We start from the raw sequence: 25,476 nt of genomic DNA, 5'->3' as shown, positions 1-25,476 counted from the left end.
TATCTATCTATCTATCTATCTATCTATCTATCTATCTATCTATCTATTTATCTATCTATTCTATCTCTAGCTATGCACACATACATATGTGTGGATGTGGATATACATGGTTATTTGCCTCTTATCTCCCCCATTACAATGGGAGCTTTTTGAGAATAGGAATACACCTGGCATATAGTAAGCACTTAATAAATGCTTGTTGACCAACTTGAAAGTGGAGGGAAACCTAGGCAAGTCACTTAACCCTGATTGCCCCACCAAAAAAAGAAAAAAGAAAAAAAGAAAAGTGGAGGGAGAATTGTATGAATTGTATATGGGCTATAGCAAGTTCCTTATATGCTTCCCATATGTTTTCTTGGCTTCTGTGAGATTTGTTGATTTTTACCTGAAGCAAAATAAGGACTGTCCTATTTCTATCATATGCAATGTTTTCTTGAATGTTTGCATGGGACTGAGGATCCCTTTACCCATATATGGGGAAACCTAGATGCAAGCTATATTTCATCTGTATTATGACATTTTTCAACTCTGGTTGGAGGCATAACAAGTCAAAGAGAAATATATTTTGGGTCACCTGCCAAGATAAAACCTGATCTGTGTAAGTCCAGAACTTTGGGGTTTTGGACATGAATTATACAAACATTCGGAAAGGAAGAGCAAAGTATCTAGATCCTTAAGGCAAGTAGTCAGTCTTAGATTCTGACACTTCATTTTGTCACAATTGCAAAGAGAATGTGCTGTGAACTTAATCTCAGCAGTCTGGCAAGCAGTCACAAGCTTTTCAAATAGAAAACAAACAATTCTATTAGCCATTTCCATAATACATTGTTAGAAGTTACTACCAGACAAGACTATAACCCAAGGCCAAATCCAAGGTTATATGGTAATGTTCTACAGATTCTCCAAGGGAATGAGAACTAAGAGAATGGAAAGTCAGTGGGGTTTCAATGAAGAAAGTAATCTTGTAGCACTAGTGCTCCAGAAGAAATATTTGAATTAGCAAACTTTCAGCTGATCACCATTTGCAGCACCGGAAAAAATGAAATGTCAATGTTTCATTAATATATTTCATTGAAGAATACTTTTGAGAGATGCTATATTCAGCACTTAAGTAATTTAGAGCATTTCGTGTTTAAATCAAGATATCTAATTATACAATTATGAGTCATTTTTGTTCAAACAAAGTTCACCAAAATATTCTTCTTATGTAACACTATCTTCCAATTAGCCCAGTGTCTTCATTTTTGTGGGATCATAGGATCATAGAATTGCAGCTAGATTCCCTCATTTTATAAATGGGAAAACTGAGGCTAAGAAAGGTAAAAATGACTTGCCAAAGGTCATATACTTTGTAATAATGGTAAGCACAGACAGTATTCTAACCCAAGTCACTGATTCTTAATTCAGGGCTCTTTCTCCTGTACCTGTTATATGCTTGAATTCTATAAAGAAGGCTGTAGGTGTAATTGTATTATCAAAGTATTCCTTTAAACCAAAAAAAAAAAAAAAAAAAAAAAGATCAGGTTATAACAATGACCATGATACATTTGCCCTGACTCCATAATGAAATGTTGTACTTTTTATGGGCTTCTATTTTCCCAGGGGTGAGGAACCTACAGCCTTGAGGCCACATGTGGCCCTCTAGGTCCTCAAGTGTGGTGTTTTGACTGAATCCAAAGTTCACAGAACAAATCCCCTAAAAAAAGAATTTGTTCTGTAAAACTTGGACTCAGTCAAAAGGCCACATCCAAGGACCTAGAAGGTCACATGTGGCCTTGAGGCCACAGGCTCCCCATTCTTGGTTTATAATATTCACAATGATCTTAACTTGCAAAACATATTTCTCATTATTTCAATTTTTTGAGCCAGGGTGGTCTCGCTTTCTGGTCATTTGCCCAACTCTTTCCCCTCTCTGTCAGTCCGAGAAGGAAGGATGCTAGAAATCCTTCAGCATCTCTCAATCTCAGCATAGCTTGCTTGCTGAAAGAGTTAATTTTAATCATTATTGGAACTAGATCTCTTTCATTTAGGGGGGAAGAAGGAGAGTTGGACCAGTGATTTCATCAGCGTGGGGAGCTCCTGGGGTGGAAACCTCCTCAGCCAGCATAGATTTCAAACTCTTCTGTAGAGCTGCCTGGGGGCACTAAGAGATTAAGTCATTGGCCTGTAGTCAGATATTCTTCCTATGTCAGGACTTGAACTCAGAACTTCCTGACTTTGAGGTCAATCCTCTATCCACGAAGCCACATTACCTATAATGTGAGATATCCATAGACCTTCAGAAGGCTAGAAAATAGTCATATAGCCCAGTAGCGTAAAACTCAAATAGAAACTAGGATCACTTATCCATACATGAGGATTCTTCTTGGCTACATAGCGACTTAGTTTTAAAATGTAATATTTTATTGTATTTTTATTTATCCCATTAAATATTAATTTAAATATTAAAAGTAAATACTAAATTATTCTGTTAAATATTGCATTTAATCTCTCTCATTTGGAGTGTTATGGGCCACACGAGGCCTACCTGCAAGCAATATATTAGACACCTTTGATATAGTCTATTCCCTTTTAATACGAGACATCCAATCAACAGTCATACAGCTAGCAGCATCTCTCCTAACAAGCTTTGATCATCTATAACAGAGTAATCCTCCTTTCTCCCAGAGGTGGACTCTAAACTTAGTCTTCTGGTTCTAAAGCAGTATTCTTTCCACTATTGCATGTTGGCTTTTTACTGAGTGGCAGAGCGGATGGAGTGCTGGGCCTGGAATCAGGAAGACCTGAATTCAAATCCAGCCTCAGACACTTAGCTGTGAGTCCCTCTGGCAAGTCACTTAACTGCTGTTTGCCTCAGTTTCCTCATATGTAAAATAGGGATAATAACAGCACTTACTTCCCAGGATTGATGTGATGATCAAATGGGGTAATATGTATAAAGTTCTTTGGAACCATAAAATATGATATAAATGTCAGTTATTGATTAGATTGGAGCAGCTGGATAGATTGGTGCAGTAGATAGAGTGCTGGACCTGGAGTCAGGCAAACTCATCTTCATGAGTTCAAATCTGGCATCAGACACTTATTAGCTGTGTGACCCTAGGTAAGTCACTTAATCCTGTTTGCCTCACTTTCCTCATTTGGAAAATGAACTGGAGAAGGAAATAGTAAACCACTCCAGTATCTTTGCCAAGAAAATTCCAAATAGGGTCACGAAGAGTAAGACATGACTGAAAATTACTTCACAACAACACAATTGATTAGATTTTATCCTTATTTCAATTCAAGGAAGGATTTTTTTTCTGATTTGCTTTATTGAAAGATTTCAAAGTATTTTATAACAACAAAAAAAAAACTTCTGTAGATGTATAGGGATATGAAGGCTATGGGGAGAAGGGGATAGCCATCGATTCTTCCTTGAAAAGATCCAGTCCACAGAGCTCTGGCATGAAATTACGCATGATTTGAAGATGCTAAATCCCCCTGTGGTCCTGACTCTGAGGACTTTGTAGACATGTCTCAGCTCTCTCCCCCTGAAACTCCCCTCAGTTCCCGAGGTCTTCTTGCCCTAGCCTAAAACACTCCTCAGGGTCTTTGGCCCCTTTCTCCTAACAGGAAGTTCCTTCAGATGCCTGGCTTGGCTTCTGACTCTCAGAACTTCGCAACCAAACTCCCTCAATCCCTCTTCAGTTGCCTTTTGTGCGTTGTTGTCCCCTGTTAGATGTAAACTCCTGGACGGCAGGTGCAGTCTTTCTTTTTCCTTTTATCCCCAGCTTTTAGCACAGTGCCTGGAACATAGCAAGGACTTAATAAAAAAATTTCTTGTTGCCTTGTTACCCTGCTTTTCAAAGCCCATTTATATCTTAACTCATTTCAGCTTTATACATTATGTTGTTTCCATTTTACAGGCAGGGAAACTGAGGCACAGAGGTAGAATGTGATTTGCCTATGATCCCATAGCTAGTTAGTAATCAAGTAAGAGCTAGAACCCAGGACTCATGACAACCCACCCATTTTTTTCCATTGCTCCATACTAATTATCAGTCTAGGTTTATTACAGTTTACTATCCTTGCATTCTTCATATTCATCTTCCAATATGACAGAAACTCATAACATAGTTCATGATCATTTCCCATAAAGCAGAGCTAGATATAGATCTCATCTACCCTGAAAATTTTTTAGCCAAAGGGAGTATGTCAGTGTCATCTTCAGATGTATCAGTATTACTGTTCTCTCGTAGGCTGGACCTGGCCTCACTTTAAATGGCTACCACTAAACACAGAGGAAGAAAGAAGAGTGCTCACGAAAATTCATTTATGCCCCGCATGCCTTGGGCTTTGTGGAGAGATACTAGGAACGGCTTCCCTATCTAATTTTTGATTCCATTCTTCTGCAAACTCAGCAGCTTGTAGGACAATGAAGTTGTAATGAGGTTTATTTCTGTATCTAGGTGCAGTGTTGAGATCTGTTCCCTTAGTGTGAGTTGACGATGAAATACTCAGAAGGGTCGAATGCTGGGACAGCCTCAATGCCTCTCAGAGGAAAGGCTCTAATGGATCTCCCCAAACCCATTCCTAACAGGCACTTACTTGTGCCTGCCCAGGAGAATTTGACTCAGGCTTGTGACTATGCCTAAGATTCAAAATGATCTTTAATCTGAATTTCAAATGTATCTTCTGTGCTAGGAGCTATTGCTGACTTCCCACCTAGTCCCTGAGGGCACCAGGGGAAACAGACTGGAGGCCTACATTGCCCAGAATAGGATCATAGGATCACAAATTTAGAACTGGAGGAGACTTCAGAGGTTACCTAAAGCCTTTATTTTACATAGGAGGAAACTGAGGCCCAGAAAGCTTAAGGGGCTTCCCCAAGGTGACAAAGTGGTAGAGCCAGGAGAAGAAATCTTGGTAGTCTATGTTTGCCTAAACTTTTCTTATTAGTCTATGTCCCCAATAAGACCTGACATTGGGCGTGGGCATGGTTTCAACCATGTCAAAAGGCCTACAAGCCCCTAAATCTCCTCTCCTTTAAATTTCAGCTATTTGTAACCAGTACTGCCTTTGGGTTACTGGCATCAAAAGCAGCTGTTAAAAATGCAAATATTTTCTTGGAAGGATGATATATTACTCATTCATTCACTTATTCAACAAATATTTGAGTGCCAACTATATGCAAGGCACTTAATAATAGCTCACATTTATATGCCAGAATCATAACATTTTAGAGTTGGAAGAGACCTCTATGGCTATTTAGTCTAGTCTGAAAAATAATCCTCACTACAATATACCTGGATAAACAGTGATTCAGCCTTTGCCTGAAGACCTCCAATAATGGGGAGCCCACTACCTACCGAGGCAGCCAGTTTCACTTTTAGATTGTTCAAAAGCAATCGCTTTCAAAGAGTGTGCCCCAACACGTGACTAGATGGCCTTAGGGACTGCCACATTCCCTAGTCTTTGCTGGATGACTGGAGTCTGCTGCCTGATCTTTACAACTGGGTGTCAAGGTCATAATAGCAGCTCTGTCCCCTGAGGCACAAAGCTGCTTCCTCAGCTGGTGGTGGGAGGAGGAGAGATAGAAAGGAGAATATGAAGGAGTAGGGGAAGGATAGGAGATGTAGAGGATCTCAATCCCAATGCCAAGGAGAATGAGTCTGGAGGCCTACCAGAAGCCCTTCTTTGTACCAACTTAAATATTCAGTGTGTCATGGTCTCTCCTGGTAAAGAGTGTTTTGCCGTGACCATAGAAAGTTTGAGAACCACTGCTTAAATAGTTGGGAATTTTTGCTTATGTAGCCCACGTATAGCATTGACCCCAATTCTTCCCAGATTCTTTCTATTCCTGAGCTGGAGCTGGCTTGCTCTCCTCACTGCACCCAAACTGATGGGTTCAGGTGGTATCCTGAGGCACCATATACCCCAAATAACATAGCTATAACTCAACTCCCTCAAGGTCATAGGGGTAACCCTTTGTGTGTGTGTGTGTGTGTGTGTGTGTGTGTGTGTGTGTGTGTATGGAGGGGCAGATATACTTCTGCTATTTGCCACCTTAGTTCCTGAGCCCTCATCAGTCTGCTTCCCATTTCGAAGTTATAATATACAATATACAACAAATGTAACAAACGTTTATTGAATGACTAATATTGATTCCCATTTTATACAAAATCAACAGCAACAATACCATTGACTCATAAACATAAGACATTTACTAAAAAAAGCAAGAATAATCACATTTATTCAATAGAAGACAAAATCAAGAATAATTGTATTCTAGAAATTCATCATATTTTCCTACCAAAGCACACAATACTGGGGGCAGGGGGTTGGATGCACACTTATAGAGATCTAGGAGTAAAGTATATAAGTAGGGAAAACCATGTGCCCAAGACAATTCATGACTCTTGACTACAGACCTTTGTTTAGGGTAGATGGGATGATAATAACAGAAAACAGGGAAAAGGCAACGGCACTCACATTTTATTTTGTTTCTGTTTTCTCTGAAAAAAAAAAGAGAGAGTGCTCTTTATCCTGGAAATGATGGAACAGCAATGACTAAGAAGGAATTAATACCCAAGACAAACAAGGAGATAATAAGTGAGCACTCAGCTACTTTTGATGAATTCAAGTCTTCTGCTACAGATGAACTATGCCTTCCAGTCTTGAAATAACCAGCAGATATAATTGTGCTGAGCCACTTTCAGTGATATTTGAAAGATGGTGGACAATGGGTGAGATATCAATGGATTGGAGAAGGATTAAAAAAAAAAGAAGGGTAAAGGTTATTTTGATTTTCAAAAAAAAGGAAGAGAACAGAGTTGACAATCTATTGGCCAGTGAGCTAAACTTGAATTCCTGGGAAAACTATAGAAAAGGTCATTAAAGAAATGGTTGGTGACAATAAGCTAACATAATTAAAACACTTTGCAAACCCTCTATATAAATTTTAGCTGTTGAACATCCAGAAAGAAAAGCTGTGATTAAAACAACAAAAACATGGCATCATCAAAAACAGGTCACACCAGACTAACTTCATTTCCTTTTTTGACAGTAGTATAAAATTATTAGATGAAAGGAATGTTATAAATATAGTTTATTTAGGCTTTAGCAAAGCTTTTGGTAAGATGGAGAGATATGTAATAGAAGATAATATAAGCCAATGGATTCAGAATTAGATTGATGGCCAGACTCAAAGGATAATTGTTAATGGTTCAAATGTCAACATGGCAGGAGCTCTCCAGTGGAGTACCCCAAAGACCTGTGCTTGGCATTTAATATTGAACACTTTGACTAGTGATTTGGAAAAGGCATAACTGGCATACTTATAGAGTTTGCTGATGACAAATGGCTGAGAGAGATACCTAAATATAATGAATGAGATAGAGTCAGGATCCAAAGGGTTGCTGACAAGTAGGAACATTGCTCTGAATGTAATAAAATGGAATTCAGTAGGGATAAGTGTAAAGGCTTACACTAGAAACAAAATAAATAAATAAAGTTTCACAAGTGTAAGATGGGGGAGATGGATAGACAGTAGTTGTTCCAAGTGGCTTGCAGGCTACACATGAGTAAGCAATGTGATGTGACATCTGAAAAAAGCTAATGTGATCTTGGACTGTATTAAGGGCTTTCAGGAAGAGGCAAGTCAGGGAACCATTTTATCAAGCCCTCATAAGACCTCATCTGGAAAATTTGTTGTTGTTGTTGTTCTAGGCACCACAGTTTAAGGACAATGATAAGCTAGAGAGTGACCAGAAGGGGTGAACCAGGATAATGAAGGGCTTTAAGCCTATGATATATGAGGATCAGTTGAAGGAACTGAGTATGGTTAGCTTGGAGAAAAGAAGGTTCCAGGGAGAGGGAGAATGACATGATACCTGTGTTCAAGTATTTGAAGGACTGTCTTGTGGAAGAGGGATTAGATGGGTTCTGTTTGGACCCAGAGGGGAAAACCAGAAGTAATGTGTGGAAGTTAGGCATGATGTCAAGAAACACTTTCCAATTTTCTGAGATGTATAAATGCAGAAGTGGCTGCCTCAGACAGTGGTGGGTACCATGTACTTGGAGGTCTTCAGGCAGATGGTGGGTGACCATTTGTTGGGTATGATATAGTGGGGATTTCTCTCAGCTATGGGTTGCACTAAATGGCCACTGAGATCTCTTTCTGCTCTCAAATTTGTGATTCTGTAGGTATATATTTATAGCTGTAGCCATCTCTGCCTTTATTCAAGGAATTGATTAAAATATCAAAACAACACACAGCACTTTACAAAGACTTTTCTTCACAACAACCATGTGATGCAGGTAGTACAAGTATTATCTCCATTTTCACAGGAAGCTGAGACTTGGAGAGATTAAGTGAGTTGCTTGAGTCACGTGGCTAATAAATGAGGATTTGAGCCCAGGTCTTCAGATGCCAAGTCCAGTGTTCTTTCTACCATACTATGCCATCCCTGCTTCTTCACCAAAAAAAGTTTGTCAGGTGTCAAGTTTATGCAAGGCACTTATGACATTATTAGCTATTAACACCTTAGCACAAATTAATTTACTGATTTGTTAGCTGAGAGAAGGCAGTATGGAGCTAGAAGTCAAGATTGGGTAAAGGAAGGAAAGATTCAGAGCATAAAGTGATTCTAGTGAGTAGTCTGGAATAAGGAGCTATCTTGTGAAATCTTGAATACCTAGTGGCAGCAAGGGAACATTGGATCTCTGTAGAGAAAGAAAGGGGAATGAAATAAAGTTGACTATGGTCTATGGGTGATGGAGAAGAACCAGTAATAAACTTCACTGACTTACAATTTTACCTAATTGGCTTTAACCATAGTTTGCTAGAGAACCTGTTAGACTGTAGGCTCTTTGAGAATAGAGACTTGCAAGATGGCAGAGTAAAGCAGTGACTTGCTTGAGCTCTCCCCCAAACTCCTCTAAATATCTATAAAAAATGGCTCTAAACTAATTCTAAAGCAGCAGAACCCACAAAAAAACAGAGTGAAACAAATTTCTAGCCAAAGACAGCTTGGATGGTTGATCAGAAAGGTGTATCGTGCCGGGCGGGGAGAAGAGCACAGTTCAGCATGGGTTCGCAGGCTGCAGCAGGCCTGGAGCAGGCCTCAGAGGGCTGAATCGCGGGCAGCTGTGGCAGTTTTCAGGCTTCTCAACCCACGAACGCCAAAGACAACTTGGAAGGTCAGTGGGAAAGTCTGTGATTACAGTGAGAGAGAAGCTAGGTCTCAGTTGAAAGTCCTGAGTGCAGGCTGTGGCTGCCTCCTGAGCTTCTGGCCCGCAGACTGAGGGGGAATCAAGTGGCTGATCAGAGGGGGATTGCAAGGATCTCTCTGCTGGTGCAGGATTCTCTTGCTTTGCTTGTGCTTGGATCTGGATCACAGTTCTGGGTGGCAGTCCTGGGGCGAGGAGGAGCGCTGCTGTGGTAGAGCTTCTAGTGGCTGTGGAGAGGAAACCCTCCTCACAGTTCCAAGACAGAAAAGAGTACTCATAGACCAGAGCACAGGCCAGGAAAGGGGTAAACACCTCACCCTTGATCATAGCACCTTGAAAGAACTGAAAATTTACAGGTGCCTAGAAGTACCTCTGAAAACAGCTGCACAAAACCCCTGAAGCTTGGGACAGTACATTCTTCACACTGGAAACATACCCCTACCTTAACAAAGAGTTTATAACTCAAGTAATTGGCCAAGATCATGAGCAAGCAGTGCAAAAAGAGTCAGACTATATTGTCTTACTTTGGTGACAAAGAAGATCAAAACATACAACCAGAAGAAGACAATGAAGCCAAAGCTCCTACATCCAAAGCCTCCAAGAAAAATATGAATCAGTCCCAGGCCTTAGAAGAGCTCAAAAGGGATTTTGAGAAGCAAGTAAGAGAAGTAGAGGAAAAACTGAGAGTGATGCAAGAAAACCATGAAAAACAACTCAACAGCTTGCTAAAGGAGACCCAAAAAAACACTGAAGAAAATAACACCTTAAAAAATAGCCTAACCCAAATGGCAAAAGAGGTCCAAAAAGCCAATGAGGGGAAGAATGCCCTAAAAAGCAAAATTGGTCAAATGGAAAAGGAAGTACAAAAGCTTACTGAAGAAAATACTTCCTTAAAAATTAGAGTGGAGAAATTGGAGGATAGGGACAATTTGAGAAATCAAAGCACTGTAACACTAATCAAAAGGAATGAAAAAATAGAAGAGAGTGTAAAATATCTCATTGGAAAAACAACTGACCTAGAAAATAGATCCAGGATAGAGAACTTAAAAATTATTGGACTATCTGAAAGCAAAGAGCGTAGACATCATCTTTCAAGAAATTATCAAGGAAAACTGCCCTGATATTTTAGAACCAGAGGGCAAAATAGAAATTGAAAGAATCTATCAATCACCTCCTGAAAGAGATCTCCAAAGGAAAACTCCTAGGAATATTGTAGCCAAATTCCAGAATCCTCAGGTCAAGGAGAAGATATTGCAAGCAACAAGAAGGAAACAATTCAAGTATTGTGGAAACACAATCAGGATAACACAAGATTTAGCAGCTTCTACATTAAGGGTCCGGAGGGCATGGAGTATGATATTCCGGAAGGCAAAGGAGATAGGACTACTAGAGTCACCCACCCAGCAAAACCGAGTATAAACCTTCAGGGTAAAAAATGAAATAGGGGACTTTCAAGCATTCCTGTGGAAAAGACCAGAGCTGAATAAAAATTTGACCTTCAAATACAAGACTCAAGTGAAACATGGAAGAGATAAACAGGAAAGAGAAATCATAAGGGACTTATTAACATTGAACTGTTTACATTCCTGCAGGGAAAGATGATATTTGTAACTCATGAGTCCTTTGTCAGTATTAGGGTAGTGGGAGGGAAAAAAATTATATGTATGTATAGATAGATAGAGGGCACAGGGGGAGTTGAAGATGAAGGGGTGATATCTGGAAAATAAAATTAAGGGGTGAGAGAGGATTATACTGGGAGAAGGAGAAAGGGAGAAGTAGAAGGAGGTAAAATATCTCACGTGAAACAGACAAGAAAAGACTCTTACAGTGGAGGGGAAATGGGGGAAGGTGAGAGGGAATGAGTGAATCTTATTCTCACAGGACTTGGTTTTTAGGGGGGAAGGGGACAAGAGAGCAGGGAGTTGATAGAGGGGAGGGCAGATTGGGGGAGGGGATAATCAAAAGCAAACACTTCTGAGGAGGGACAGGGTCAAAAGAGAGAATAGAATAAATGGGGGGTAGGATAGGATGAAGGGAAATATACTTAGTTTTTCACAACAGGACTACTATAGAAGTGTTTTGCATGACTACACATCTATAACCTGTATCGAGATGCTTGCCTTTTCAATGAGGGTGGGTAGGGAGGGAGGAAGGGAGAAAATTTGTAACCCAAAGTTTTAAAAACACATATTAAAAATAAAAAAAAAGAATAATAATCCCTGGAAAAAAAAGAGAATAGAGACTTAATAATCTTAATCAATCAAGTAATCTTATTAATGAATCCATTAATAAGCATGTGTTAAGTGTCTAGTGTGTGCCAGCCATTGTGCTAGGCCTGAAGATACAAAGACAAGAATTAAATAATCCCTGCCCTCAAGAGTTTATATTCTCTTAATGTTGTACTTCACCTAGAACAATGCCCTACACACACACACACACACACACACACACACACACACACACACACAGAGTAGGTACTTAATCAATGTTGTTGATGATGACCATGATTCTTAAATGCTAGGAAATTGTTGTAGTGTCAGAATCTGAAATTTGCAAAGGAATTTATAGCTCATTCAAGCCACCCTCCAACATTCCTGACTGGTAAGCAATTATCCAGCCTTTATTTGCACACTCCTCACACAACTCCTCTGTTTGGCATTTAAAATCCTTTACAATCTGGCTTAGGATATCTTTCCAGACTGACTTGACATTACTTCCCCTCACCTACTCTGTACTCTGTGTTCCATCAGACTAGCCTAGTTCCTGTTCTCTGGACACAGCATCCCATTTCCCACCTCTCTGTTTTCATTTAGGCTGTCTCCCAGGCCTAAATGCTCTCCCTCCTTACCTCTTCTTTTTAAACTCCCTAGCTCCCTACTACCACACAAAGTCTTTCTTGATACTTCCTGTTGTTTGGGCTTCCTCTGTCTACCCATCTTCCATACTCCTCCCCACCCCCCACCCCTGCCCCCATGACTTTGTATTTCATAGCTTGATAAAATAACACTGGATAGGACCTTAGATTGAGCTTACCTTCCACAAGCAGCCTTAGATATACACATATGTATATCTACACACACACACACACACACACATATAGATGGTACATAACTGTTTTCCTTTTGTCTCCTCTATTAGACTGTGACTTCCTTGAGAGCTGAGACTCTTTTATCTTTCTTCATGTCCCCATCACTTAGTTCAATGCCTGACACACAGTAGGCACTTAATAAATGTTGTTGACTGACTGACCCTTGTAGTCAGCTATGCTTCCACGAGGTGGGAAAAGCCTGGAATGCAACCTGGAAAGGAATGGGATGTGGCTAGCCTGGGTCCCCTCCTTAACTGAAGGTACTGGGATGAGCCATCCAATCAGAGGGAGGGACTGCAGGGGAAGACGGTTTGAATTTGTGTTTTTCGATTTGTGAATTCCAGGGCTGGAGTGAGTTTCAGGATAACAAACTAGAACTTTGTCTAGGAAGTCCAGAGTAAAATATGGAGAGGAGGGCACTCCCACCCTCGTGTCTACCTCTTAAAATCCTTCTTTTCCTTCAAAGGCAGCTCAGTCACTCAGATATTCTGACCCTAAATGATTCAGTGTTTTCCGCTACACCATTACTTGGTATCTACTTCTATGATTATTTATCTGTGTATGTATTGTCTCCCTTGAGAGAATGTAAACTTCTGAAAGGTAGGAATTATGTCATTTTGATCTTCAGATTCCCTAGAGCCTTGCACACAACCAATTCACTCTGGCTCTCATTAATTGGACAACAATAGATTCCTGCCAAAGTACCACTTAATGGTTATTTTTTGGACTCTCCTGACTCAGAGTGAATATAGATAATAATTGTTTCTCTTTTGGCCAGCAACCCTGAGGGTTTTCCCCTCCCACTTTGATTTTTTTTTTTTTTTAAAAGATCCATCCTTTGACTCACTTCTTCAACAGGCCTATTCACTGAATGGGCATCACCTCACTCAAAGTGAGAACTCGGAAAGACCTTAGCTTAAAAAGGCCAAGGACTCCCACTGCATCCTGGGCCATCTCCAGTTTCCTGATCTGGAACCCAGATGGCTCTGGAGGAGAAAGTGAGGCTGATAACTTTACACAGCCCTGCCTGACTCAAATACCATTCAGTTGCAAGTCATCTTCCTGATGTCATGGGCCTCTGCAAGAAGGAAGGACAAACCGCACAACCACAACAAATAATTAATTGATAAATAACTAACAAATGCTTGTAGAATATAAGGGAATTAACAGAAGGCTTGCTATCTTTTTTTGTAGCTATCCAGTTTTAAAAATGAATAACAAAAATGGATTTAAAAAATCACTTTACTTTCCAATAGCTGTTTTTCAATTCAGAGACCATTGAAGTCATACATGCCACCCAATCAGCAGGTAAACTGAAGCAAATGCTCAAGGAGTATTTTTTAATATGATCAGGGAGCAAGGTGCACACTTTCCAAATAGCAAATCCAAAAGGAGTAGAATGGCAGCAGCAACTTTCTTTAAACAGATTCACCTGCTCATCTTTTTTTAGAACTTGCCCTGAAGGAGAAAATGTTTAACTTCCAGTAAGACAATTATCTATCTCCCTAGCAATATTGCCTCAGGATTCAGGGTTTTTTTTTTTTGTTTGTTTCCCCCTCCCCCATAGGAAGCTTTGTTGGAATCTAATACTGTAACAATCTAATGACAAAATGAAGGCATCAGGAGTGATGGACTGATGGGGTAAGCTGATGATCGTTTTCCAAAAATCATAATTTTTCAAAAGTATATTTTTATCTCTTGGTTTCTTGATAAGTAATACAAAGATGATGCTTAGATTTCTTAGGAATGTGTGTGTGTGTGTGTGTGTGTGTGTGTGTGTGTGTGTGTGTTTTGAAATGACTTCATTGATTCAGAATGAAGGAAAGTACACTGAATCCTCAGATAGTCTGAGAATAGCTCTGCTGACAGGTCCCTGAGGGGTTCAGCGAATCTTTTCTCACTATTGGGACCATCGATGTTCTCCAGCTATTCCTCTTCCTCTTCTTTAGGGTTCAGAGCCAATTATGGTGTATTGGCTTTTAGAAACAAAAGATTAGTTATGTGACTTGAGCTGTAACTAGCATAAGGCAAATAGGGCTTTACCCTAGGGCACTGACATTGGGGAAGACTGTATTTATTGACGTGCCAATTGTTCTGAGCTTTGCCTTGTACTCCAAATACTCCAAAGGTACAAGGCAGAACTATACCCAGCTGTCACTATAAGAGTCTCTTTCCCTGAGTTCAGCTTCCATTTTAAGGGTGGCAAGAAGTAGAGGGTTCTGCCTTCTTTGTAGTTCTTCTATCACCAACTGTGTGATAACTTTTCCAGGATGTTGTAAGAGTTCTTTTTTGCTCTATCATGCCCCAGAAACCTCTTCATACTGGAAAATCACTTCCCCCCTCTAAGTCACAGGAGGCAAGCCTGTTGCCAACTTTCAAGGAGGCAAGAAGCAGAAGAACTCTCTGGATGCTGTGCTAGGCTTTGGTGATACAAATACAAAGACTGAAACTATCCATACTCCCAGTGAGTTTACATTCTAATGGGAAAGACAAGTGTATATAAAAATATATACACCAAAAATATAAAGGATATATATTTTTATGGGGGGAGGGGGTAATGTATGTGTGTGCGTGTGCGTGTGTATGGAGTTGTTGTTAAATATACGGTAGTTTGGGAGGGAGGATATTAGCCATTAGGGGGATATCAGGAAAGGCTTTATGCATAAGAGGTGCCCAAACTACATCTTTATAAAGAGAGCAACATTGCCCCTAGTTCTGGGATTTTGCCAGTTTACAGAACATTAGAGTTGGAGACAACTTCTAAGTTCCTTTAATCAGTTGGTCAGTCCAACAAGCATTTATTAAGTGCTTATTGTGTGCCAAGGCCTGTGCTAAGTACTGGAAATACAAATATAAGCAAAAAGAAAGCCAGTCTCTGCCCCCCAAGGAGTTTACATTCTAATGGGGAAGGAAGTTGCAAAGGAGGGAGGAGGAAGGGGAGAATGACGGAGGAGTCCAGATTGCAGCCTGGTGAGAAATGAAGGCATGGCTGGTCTAGGGCATCCTCCTTAAATGGAAATTCTAGGTAGAGGGTATATCCAGGATGTGACTTACCAGGTGGAAGTCATCTTCCAGGATGAAGAGGTTTCTGGGGAATGATAGAACAAAAAGAACTCTTTTACAACATCCTGGAAAATCTGTCACACAGTTGGTGATAGAAGAACTACAAAAATGGAGGAACCCTCTACCTCCCAAAGCAACCCATTCTGTGTCAAGATAGCCTCTAAATGTTAGGAAGTTTTTCCTTATGAGCAAAAATTTGCTTTTCTAGAATGTCTACCCATTGTTCCTAGTTGTACCCACTCAGATAAAGAAGGAAAACAGAGTCAAACCCTTTCTCCAATCCTTAAAGTACTTGATGACAACTGCCACGTTGCTTTTCTTCTCTTCTCTAGGGTAAATGTCCCCAGCTCCTTGAGCCAATTGTCTTATGGCTTGACCTCCTGCCAGGTGCAATTTACAAGGTTGCAAATGTACACTCAACTTAATAACCATAACTTCCTGACAATGGACGCCTTGTTGAGTAGTGAATCCTTCAACATTTAAAGTGTTCAATGAGAGAATAGATAGTCATCTATCAGGGAATGTTTTAGGACAGATTCCTGCATTGGTTGGGAGGTTAGATTAGGTGACCTCTGATATTCTATGAGACTATTTCTTCATTAATTCTTCAGAAACAGAGTGCTCTCCACACAATGAGCCAACAATGAATGTTATCAACTGACTTGTCTATTACCTACATCAAAGGGCAAGAGAAGGCAAAGAAGGTAGTAACAGCCAGTTGATATACCTGATTCTTCGCTAGAGACAGCTGGTGGCCCAGTAGATAGCGAACTGGTCCTGGAGTCAGGAAGTCATTGTTCAACCTTGTCTGACACTTTGTGATTCCCTACCTCTCTCACCCCCTGCCTCCTCCCCAGGACCATAGCACATCAAAATTGTTCATAGTGTTGAAAATAGTGAGTGAAAATAGTGGAGTGGTTTGTCATTTCCTTCTCCAGTGGATTAAGGCAAACAGAGGTTAAATGACTTGCCCAGGGTTACATAGCTAGTAAGCTTCTGATACCAGTTTTGAACTGAGGTCTTAATTAAGTCTGACTCCAGACTTATCACTCTATCCACTGAGCCACCTAACTGCCTCCAAGGAAAAAAGAGATTAATTGACTGTCACACAGCTAGAAAGGATCAGGAAGACTTCAGTTCAAATCCAAACACATACTTACTAACTATTGAACCTGGGCAAATCATTTAACTTCTGTTTGTCTTAATTTCCTAAACTGTAAAATGAGGATAATAATAGCACCTGCTTCACAGGGTTGTTGTGAGGATCAAATGAGATGATTGTAAAAAGCACTTAGCACAGCATCAGGCACTTAGTAGGTACTTAATTGATTCTCTTCCTTTCCTTTCCCCCCATCCACCACAAGCAAAGAGTACAATCTAACAGAAGGGGTCTGCTGCCTTCCTGGGTGATGTATGCAAGATGTAATAGAGAATTTCCCAAGATTCATCAAACTTGACAATTACTACACACTTCACATGTACACAATGATACTTACCAGAAGAAAGCTAGATAGCACCACCAAGGATTGGGAGCAAGCAACTGAGGACATTTGGGACACAGATGGCATTGGCATCATTGCTGCTGGTGGAACATAAGGGCTTAAATACAGGAGAGAAAAGAAGATTAGGGAAGTGATGGTTGAGATAATATCTGAGTATGGGTCTAAAATTTCCATTGGTCCTATGTACCTAATTCTGAGTTATAGGCTGCAGAGGCCAAAGCTACTTTCCCTGACCTCATACCCTCACACCTGCCACCTCATACCCATCCTTATCAATCTTATCCCCATCCCACTCTACCTTGACCTTCAATTGTGCCCTCTCAACCCCTCTTCTATTATAAAACACTACCTTTCATTTTTGCTGTTGTTTGTCCTTTCAGTCATATCCAACTCCCTGTGACCCTATTTGGGGTTTTCTTGGCAAACATACTTCAGTAGTTTGCCATTTCCTTCTTCAGCTTATTTTACAGATGAGGACAACCCTGAAACAAACAGGTTTAAGTGACTTGCCCAAGGTCACACGGCTATTAAGTGTCTGAGGTCAGATTTAAACTCGGGAAGATGAGTTTTCCTGACTCTAGGCCTGGTGCTCTATCCATTGTGCCATTTCCTGTATTTTCCTTGTGCCCCTCCCCCCCCAAGTAAGTTAATTGAGGACAGGAATTTTCATTTTTGTTTTTGGATCTACCTGTGCCTGATACACAATAAGTGTTTAATAAATAAAAATAAATAAATACATAAATATTTAATAAATACTTGATGAATTGAAGTCACTTGAATGGAGAGAGGGAATTGTAAACCTGTTTAGTGGAGTTTCAACCGCCTCTGGGTGCTCCTTCTCTCAAGGATTTCCTTCCCATGAATTGGCCCCTGGCACCTTTTAGGTAGCTACTATGTATGCTGACTACCCTGAAAGGCTTGCCTGAAGTAAATACATAGATAAATATAAATATAATATCCACCCTCTCCGAAACCTAGTGAGTGCTTCAAAGCCAGATAATTGCTGAACTTTGAGATAATGAGCAGATGCTGAGTTCAATTAAGGACTATTTGCCCAATCACTAAGGGAGCCTTTTCCACTAATTTTTGGAGTTAGTAGGCCAAGTCTGGGGACTGATCATTTAAAATTGTCAACCGGGGGCACAGTCACAACGAGGAAGAGGCAGGGTTTGCTTCTGCTAACACTTTTGCAGTTGTCATAGTCACTGGAGCAGTGGTGTTTGAACAGAAGGGCCCAGGGGAAAGCGTGAGCTTCAACTAGGAAAAGATCAGTCCCCTTAAGCAGATTCTTTTTTGCCCCCAAGCTAACATAGCAGCTTGGAGATCTAACCCTCTGTGTCTTTGCACAGAAAAGTGTGTGAATTATATTGCAGAATAAAGGACTCTTTACTGTGTTTCCTGGAATTTGTTGTTTTTTTTTTTTTTGAGAAGTCTTTGAGTCTTCCTTCAAAGGAGGAGAGATTTAAAAAAAACAACCCAGAACTGGCATCGGCAGGGCATAGTTTGCAACAAACCATTGCACGCCCTAAGTAATACCAAGGGGATGAGAGCTTTGCTGTGTATTGGATTAAGTTGAAATAGTTTTCATATCCCTAGAATCCATCTGGGCCTTACATATCCCAAGGGAAGTTTCTAGGCAGTCTCAGGTGTTTATGTTCTTAGTGTCAGCCTAGGAACTATTTTTCTTAGATTGTTCTGTAAGAAAAGAGGAAAAGGATGATTTCTAAGAGACATTGGAAAGACTTAAACTGATGCAGAGTGAGGTGAGCAGCCCCAGGAGAAAAATTTATACTATAACATCAATATTATTAAAACAAACAGTTTTGAAAGACTTAAAAGCACTGATCAACAAAATAATCAACCATGATCCTAAAGGCCTCATGAGCAGACATGTTGAACTAATATGCAGAATGAAAAATGCATTTTTGGATACAACCAATATGAGAATGTTTTGCTTGGCTATTTGAGTAACTTTCCTGTGTGTGTTTTTTTCTTCAGTAGAGTTGTTTATAAGGTCCTTGAAGGCAAGAACTGTTCAATGTGTTATGTTTGGATTGTTTGTTTTTTGGGGGGAGTATTATCTGTTCCAAAGATCTAACAAAGAACTCAGTACACTGTAGGTGCTCAATATATTCCAGATGAATGAATTAATGAGTTTATGCATTATTTCATTTGATCCTTACAATCTGTGAGGTATATACTACAGGTACTTTGAGGAGGGTTGATATATATATGGGATCTGGGTCTATGCTTTCATCAGTGGGTAGGATTTTTCACCTGCTAACAAAGAAAAACTTCCAACATTGATGAAAAATTAGTATCTGGAGTGTAACAAAGTCTTAGAGAGTAGCTGGGGGCATTGAGAAATTAAGTGACTTAACACATTGCTATATAGCAAAGAAGTATCAAAGTCAGGACTTGAACCCAGATCTTCCTAATTCCAAGGCTAGTCCTCTATCCATCAATCCATACTACCTCTCTCAGGGAATATGATTTTGGAGTTGAGGAAATTGAAACCGAGAGAGGTTAAGTAACTTGCCTGTGGTCACATAGCTGGTAAATGTTAAGAGGCAGAATTCAAACCAAGATATTTCCTGACTCTTAAGTCTAGAAAGCTTTCCAATATACTAAAGGCAGCTAGGTGGCACAGTAAATTGAGTGCTGGAGGGCAGCTAGGTGGTGTAGTGGATAGAGCACCAGCCCTGGAGTCAGGAGGACCAGAGTTCAAATCCAGCCTCAGACACTTGATACTTACTAGCTGTGTGACCCTGAGCAAGTGACTTAACTCCAATTGCCTCACCAAAAAAAAAAAAAATAGAGTGCTAGACATGGAGTCAGGACAACCTAATTTTGACTCCAATCCTAGTCACCTAATAGCTGTTGGACACTGGACAAGTCACTTAACCTCTCACAGGCTCAGTTCTTCATCTGTAAAATGGAAGTAATGGGATCTCCCTCACAGGCTTGTGAGGATCAAATGAGATAACATGTACTGTACTGTGCAAACCTTAAAGCATTTTTTTGGTTGTTGTTCAGTAGTTTCAGTTGTGTCTGACTCTTCCTGACCCCATTTGGGGTTTTCTTGGCAGAGATACTGAAGTGGTTTACTGTTTCCTTCTTCAGCTCATTTTACAGGTAAGGAAACTGAGGCATACAGGATTAAGTGACTTGCTCAGGGTCACACAGCTGGGAAATGTATGAGGCCAAATTTGGATTCAGTTCCTCCTGACCCCAGGCCTGGCACTCTCTCCAAGGTGCCTAGCTGCCTCTGAGATAGTAGTATATATAAAGGGCTTTGCAAACCTTAAAGTGCTACGTAAATGTTAGCAATTATTATGATTTCCTAGAGACAAGAGAAATGCTAAACACAAAACCCTTGCAACTGCCTATTGATAGATTTAAAGCAGGATTCAGGAAGGGAGGTTGAGATTGCTGAATAATCATTGCTACATTTCACCTCAGCTCTGCACTGTCTCCCAAAAGTCCATGTCTGCTGGCCATTCAGGCCAGACTTTAGGTTTTTCCTCTTATCAGTAGTTGTCTTCTCTGAGGCAGAAACTTCCTCTGCTGCTGATACGCTCCACCCAGTGGAGCCAGGACTCCAGAGCCCTTAAACTCATCTTGAGGTCAGTGTTTGATTACCTATACTCAAAGAAGAAACACAAAACTGGAGGTTGAGACTCAGTCACTTCTAACTGAGCCCCACTGTTTTTGCTGCCACATGCTACCCCTCTCTGGAAATCCCAGAATTCCATGATACCTCCTAGAAGGTTGAAGGAAGGGAGCGAGGGGCAGAATCATTTTAAAGATCTAATGAGTGAGTCATGGACACTTTCTACTCAAAAGGTAATTAGGGAATTGCTCTCTCTTCCCCAAAGTGTACAAGAGAGGAGCTAGTACATATAGTCAACCAGAAGCAGGCAGAGAGTCTCTGAACTTTCTCTGTGCAACCATACAGATTAAAGAACAAAAACTAAGGCTCAGAGAGGTTTCTTGACTTGACCAGGGTAACACTGATGATACATGCCAAAGTCAGGATATGAACCCCAGTTCTCACCTCATTCAGAATCAAAGAGTTTTAGAGTCCAAAGGAATCTCAGTATCTACTCCAATTCTAACACACAGAGATATAACAGAAAGAGTTTTTGTTAGTTTGGGAGTGGAGGATCTGATTTGACTCCTGCCTCTGCCTCTAAATATGTAACATTGGGCAAGTCACTCTACCTCTTTGGGTCTCAGTTTCCTTTTTTGTAAAATGAGGTTTAGCTACATGACTCCAACATCCTTTGCAGCTCTAAGTCTCTGTTCTAATATATATCTATATATACCTATATCTATATATATATGTGTGTGTGTGTGTGTGTGTGCATATGTACATATGTGTGTATATACACACACATATATACATATTTATAGATGTCTACTTATATTTGTACATACCATTTCCCCTGATTAGAATGTAAGCTCCTTGAGGGTAGGGATTGTTTCTTTTTTCTTTTTCTTTTTTTTTGTCTTCCTAGCACCTAGTACACAGGTGCCTAATAAAGGCCTACTGCTTGATTAATTCATCTTTCCCCTTCCCATTATACCAAGTTGCCTCTCACTATACCATACTGCCTTTGTTGGTGTTGTTCAGTCATTTTTAGTCAAGTCTGACTCTTCCTGACCCCACTTGGGGCTTTCTTGGCAAAGATACTGGAGTGGTTTGCCATTTCCTTCCACAGCTCATTTTACAGATTGGGAAACTGAGGTTAACAGGATTAAGTGATTTACTTAGGTTTCATCATTTTGACAGAAAGATACTCTCCAGTCTCACTATATTATGACTCTTCTAGTAAGGAATATTACCAACTTAGACCCTTGACAAAGGATATTTAATTATTAAAAGTATCACAAGTCTTATCTAGTGCAAACACATTCTTGGGGCAGAAACTCTGAAGTGTCCAAAGTAAGTGCAAGATTAGCATTGAATAAAAGCATTATAATGAAATGTGACATAGTAGAAAGAGTGAAAACCTGGGAGACAGGATATTACCTGGGTTTTGGTCTTGGCTCTGTCACTAACTTCATGACCTTGTGTCAGTTTCCTCATCTGTAAAATGAGGGGGCCGGAGGATCTTTTAGTTCTAAGAGTCTACGTATGATTCTTCATGTGGCAAAATTGGCTTTTCTCAATTTTAAAGTCCCTTAAACACTAGTTTCCAGGTATAATTTTTTAGAAGCTCATGGTTATATGGGAGGCTGTTAGTGTTTCCTTATTCATTTTTAGCTTGAGGACTCCATGCCACACATATTAAACATCAAGGGCTGTGGCTTTCCCAAAGGAAGCCTCTATGCTGGCTTTGGTTGACTCTCTTTTCCTATTTCAATTTAATTCCTTTCCCGAGCCTTATTTTAACAGCATAAATTCTCCCACCTTACCTCTTTCACTGCTTTTTGTTGTTGTTGTTAAATAAATATTTGCCACACTAGATATAGTACCAACTTTTCCATCCTTATAGAGTTTGAGAGGAAACTTAAGGTTGTTTTCTGCAGGATAGTGGGTGTATATATGGTTTAGAAAATAGTAACATTGTTAGGGACAGGAGCTAATATAAGGACCTAGAGTTCTTGTGTTTGTTTGTCTTAAATGAGGCAGTGTGGTGCAGTGGAAAGAAATTGGACTTAAGAATCAGAAAATCATCCCTGATGTTTGCTAACTATGTGATTGTGTTAGTCATTTCATCTTTCTGCCTTTAGTTCCCTCATCTCTAAAATGGGTATAATAATGCCACTACTATATACTATGAGGCTAAGTGGTTTGTTGTTGTTTATCCTTCTTTCTGGAAAAGGACCAATGACTTCAGGAGAGTGATGTCTTGACTTGCGAGTGAATTGGATTTAAGTGAGGCAGAGCTGTGCAGTCATCAGCCCCACTCCCTCCTCCAGTCATCAGAGTCCAGTGGCAAGACATAGGTCAGGATGACTGGGGATGCCCCAGGATGCAGTGGGAAACCGTGGCCTTTATAACCTAAGGTCTCAGTTTGCCTGAGGCAAAGCCCTGACAGAATGGTACAATACGTCAGTCAACAGCTATTTATTAAGCACCCTACTATGTGTCAGACAAAGATCTAAAGATTAGAGAAAGCAGTGTCCAATTCCCTCTAACATTTACTACTTATTTGGCCTTGGGCAAGTCATTTAACTGGTCAACAAGCATTTATGGAGTTCTTACCACATTCCAGGCTCAGTGTTAAGGGTTGGGAATATAAATACTTGCAAAATGATAAACTGTCTTTGCCCTTATTCTAATGGGGAAGACAATACATAAAAGGAAACTGAAAAGTGCTGGGGGCAGGTGGGAGGGGGAGACAAAGAAGGAACCCTGATAAGGGCCTTTATGGAGAAAACGAGTTTAGCCTGGGGAGGAGAAAAGAAGAGGGCTGACCTGAGCGTCCTCCTTAAATGAAAGTTCTGGAAGGAACCATCCAACCAAAGAGAGGGGTTCCAGGGGCAACCATACTTCCAAGGTGTGGATTCCGAGGCTGTTGTGGTCTTCCAGGATGAAGTTTCTGGGCACGACAGAAAAGTCCAGAGAAGTGTATGTGGCCTTCTTTAACTTTCTTGAGCTTCAGTTTCTTTATCTTTAAAATGATAGGGTTGACCCTTCTTATCAATACAAGGATCTAAGACATCTCCAAAGGCCTCGTGATGGAAAATGCTATCCACATCCAAAGAAAGAACTATGGAGTTTGAATGCAGATTGAAGCATAATATTTGCTATTTTTTTTCTTCTGTTGTTTTGTTTCTTCTTTCTGGTGGTTCCTTCTATTGGTTCTAATTCTTACTTACGATATCACTGATGTGAAAATATGTTTAATAGGAATGTATATGTATATCCTAAAAAAAAAAAAATGAGAGGGCTGGATTAGATGGCCTGAAGGATTTTGTGAGGATCAAATGAGATAATCAGTCTATCCACTAAGCATTTATTAAGCACCTACTATGTGCCAATCCAACTGTATTGTGTTTGCAAATACAAAGAATGAAATAATCCCTGTTTCTCTAGGAGCATGCATTCTACTGGGGGCTACAACTTGTACAAATATTAGGTTATATAGAATAAAAACAAAGATACAAGGTAAAGTTAAAAAAGAAACAGACTAACAATTGGGGAGATCAGGAAAGGCTTTCTAGGGAAGGCAGTGCTTGGTGTTATAATATGTGTGAAATATTTTTAAAACGATTTCAGGTTAAATAAATATGAGCTTTTGTTACTTATTCAGAACATAGTCAGATTGTGTCAGGTAAGAGGGTTATAAAAATGAGATAGTTATAGAATCCAACTCTACTGGCAGTGACCTTGTTTAGTCATGGGCTCCAAAACCTTCTTTTCGTGAAGAAACTGAGGCCCATAGAAGTTAAGTCATTTGCCCAAGGTACTTTTTGTCATTTGCAGTGGAGTGGGAAGAGTACTAGGTCTGGAATTAAGGACATCTCTGTTCTAGTCCCTTCTTACCTTTGTGAAGTTAGGTAGGATTGTTAGTGCAGTGTGATTCTGGCACCAGAGAATCCGAGTTTAGTCATTCTCTGTCATTTACTTTCTCTAGAGTAACAAGACTCCAAAAATCATGTAACCTCTCTGATCTTCAGATACCTCAGCTGTATAATGAAAGAGTTAGCTTAGTTGACCTATTTTAGTCCCTTCCAGTTCAGGATCCTATCATCACAATTCCTATGATGTCATATTTCTGAGCCTCAATTTCCCTATCTGTAAAATGAGAATAATAATGACAAGGTTATTATGATCATCAGAAGCTCTGCATACATGTCAATTATTATCATTATTACATAAATTTCAAACAAATTACTCCCTCTTTATAGATTCTTAGAATGTTTCTTTTTTTATGACTTTTTTATTTTTGGTCATGACTTATGATTTGATCAGTATGGAAACTCTCTCCAAGATGCAGACAGATAAGAAACTAGTCTGTAACTCATAGTCTTAGAGATTTATGTTGTTACACTGAGAGGTTAGATGAAATATAATAAAATATGTAGCAATCTGTAACTATTCACACTGGAAAAACAAAATGGATGAAAAACATATAGCCTCATGTGCAGCTATATAGTTAACCAGTTGAATGTATATCTTAAACTAAAATACATATTGATTCATCTGACACTGATGATTCACTAACCCTAACCCAAAATTTATTTGGAGGGAAAGATTGGCTGGATTGCATTTGGAAAATTGCAGTCCATTCAGTGGTCCCAAACAGTTGGCCATCCCTTTATAACTAGTATTTTTCAGTTAGAGGGAGAAGAAATGGAAGCAGTGTCAGATTTTATATTCTTGGGGTCAAAGATTATTGCATACAGCAACTACAGCCATGAAATTAAAAGATGCTTGTTCCTTGGAAGGAAAGCTATGACAAATCTGGACAGCAAACTAAAAAGCAGAGATATTACCTGGCTGACTGACAAATGTCCATATGGTCAAAGCTATTGTTTTTTCAGTAACAATGTATGGCTGTGAGAGTTGGACTATAAGGAAACCTGAGCACTGAAGAATTGACACTTTTGAATTGTGATGCTGGAGAAGACTTGAGAGTCACTTGGACAGCAGGG

The sequence above is a fragment of the Vombatus ursinus genome, unplaced genomic scaffold, assembly GCF_900497805.2.
Source record: "Vombatus ursinus unplaced genomic scaffold, bare-nosed wombat genome assembly UNPS02014973.1, whole genome shotgun sequence".
NCBI lineage: Eukaryota > Metazoa > Chordata > Mammalia > Diprotodontia > Vombatidae > Vombatus > Vombatus ursinus.
The sequence above is the reverse complement of the archived record's forward strand: the minus strand, read 5'-3'. Positions refer to the sequence as shown.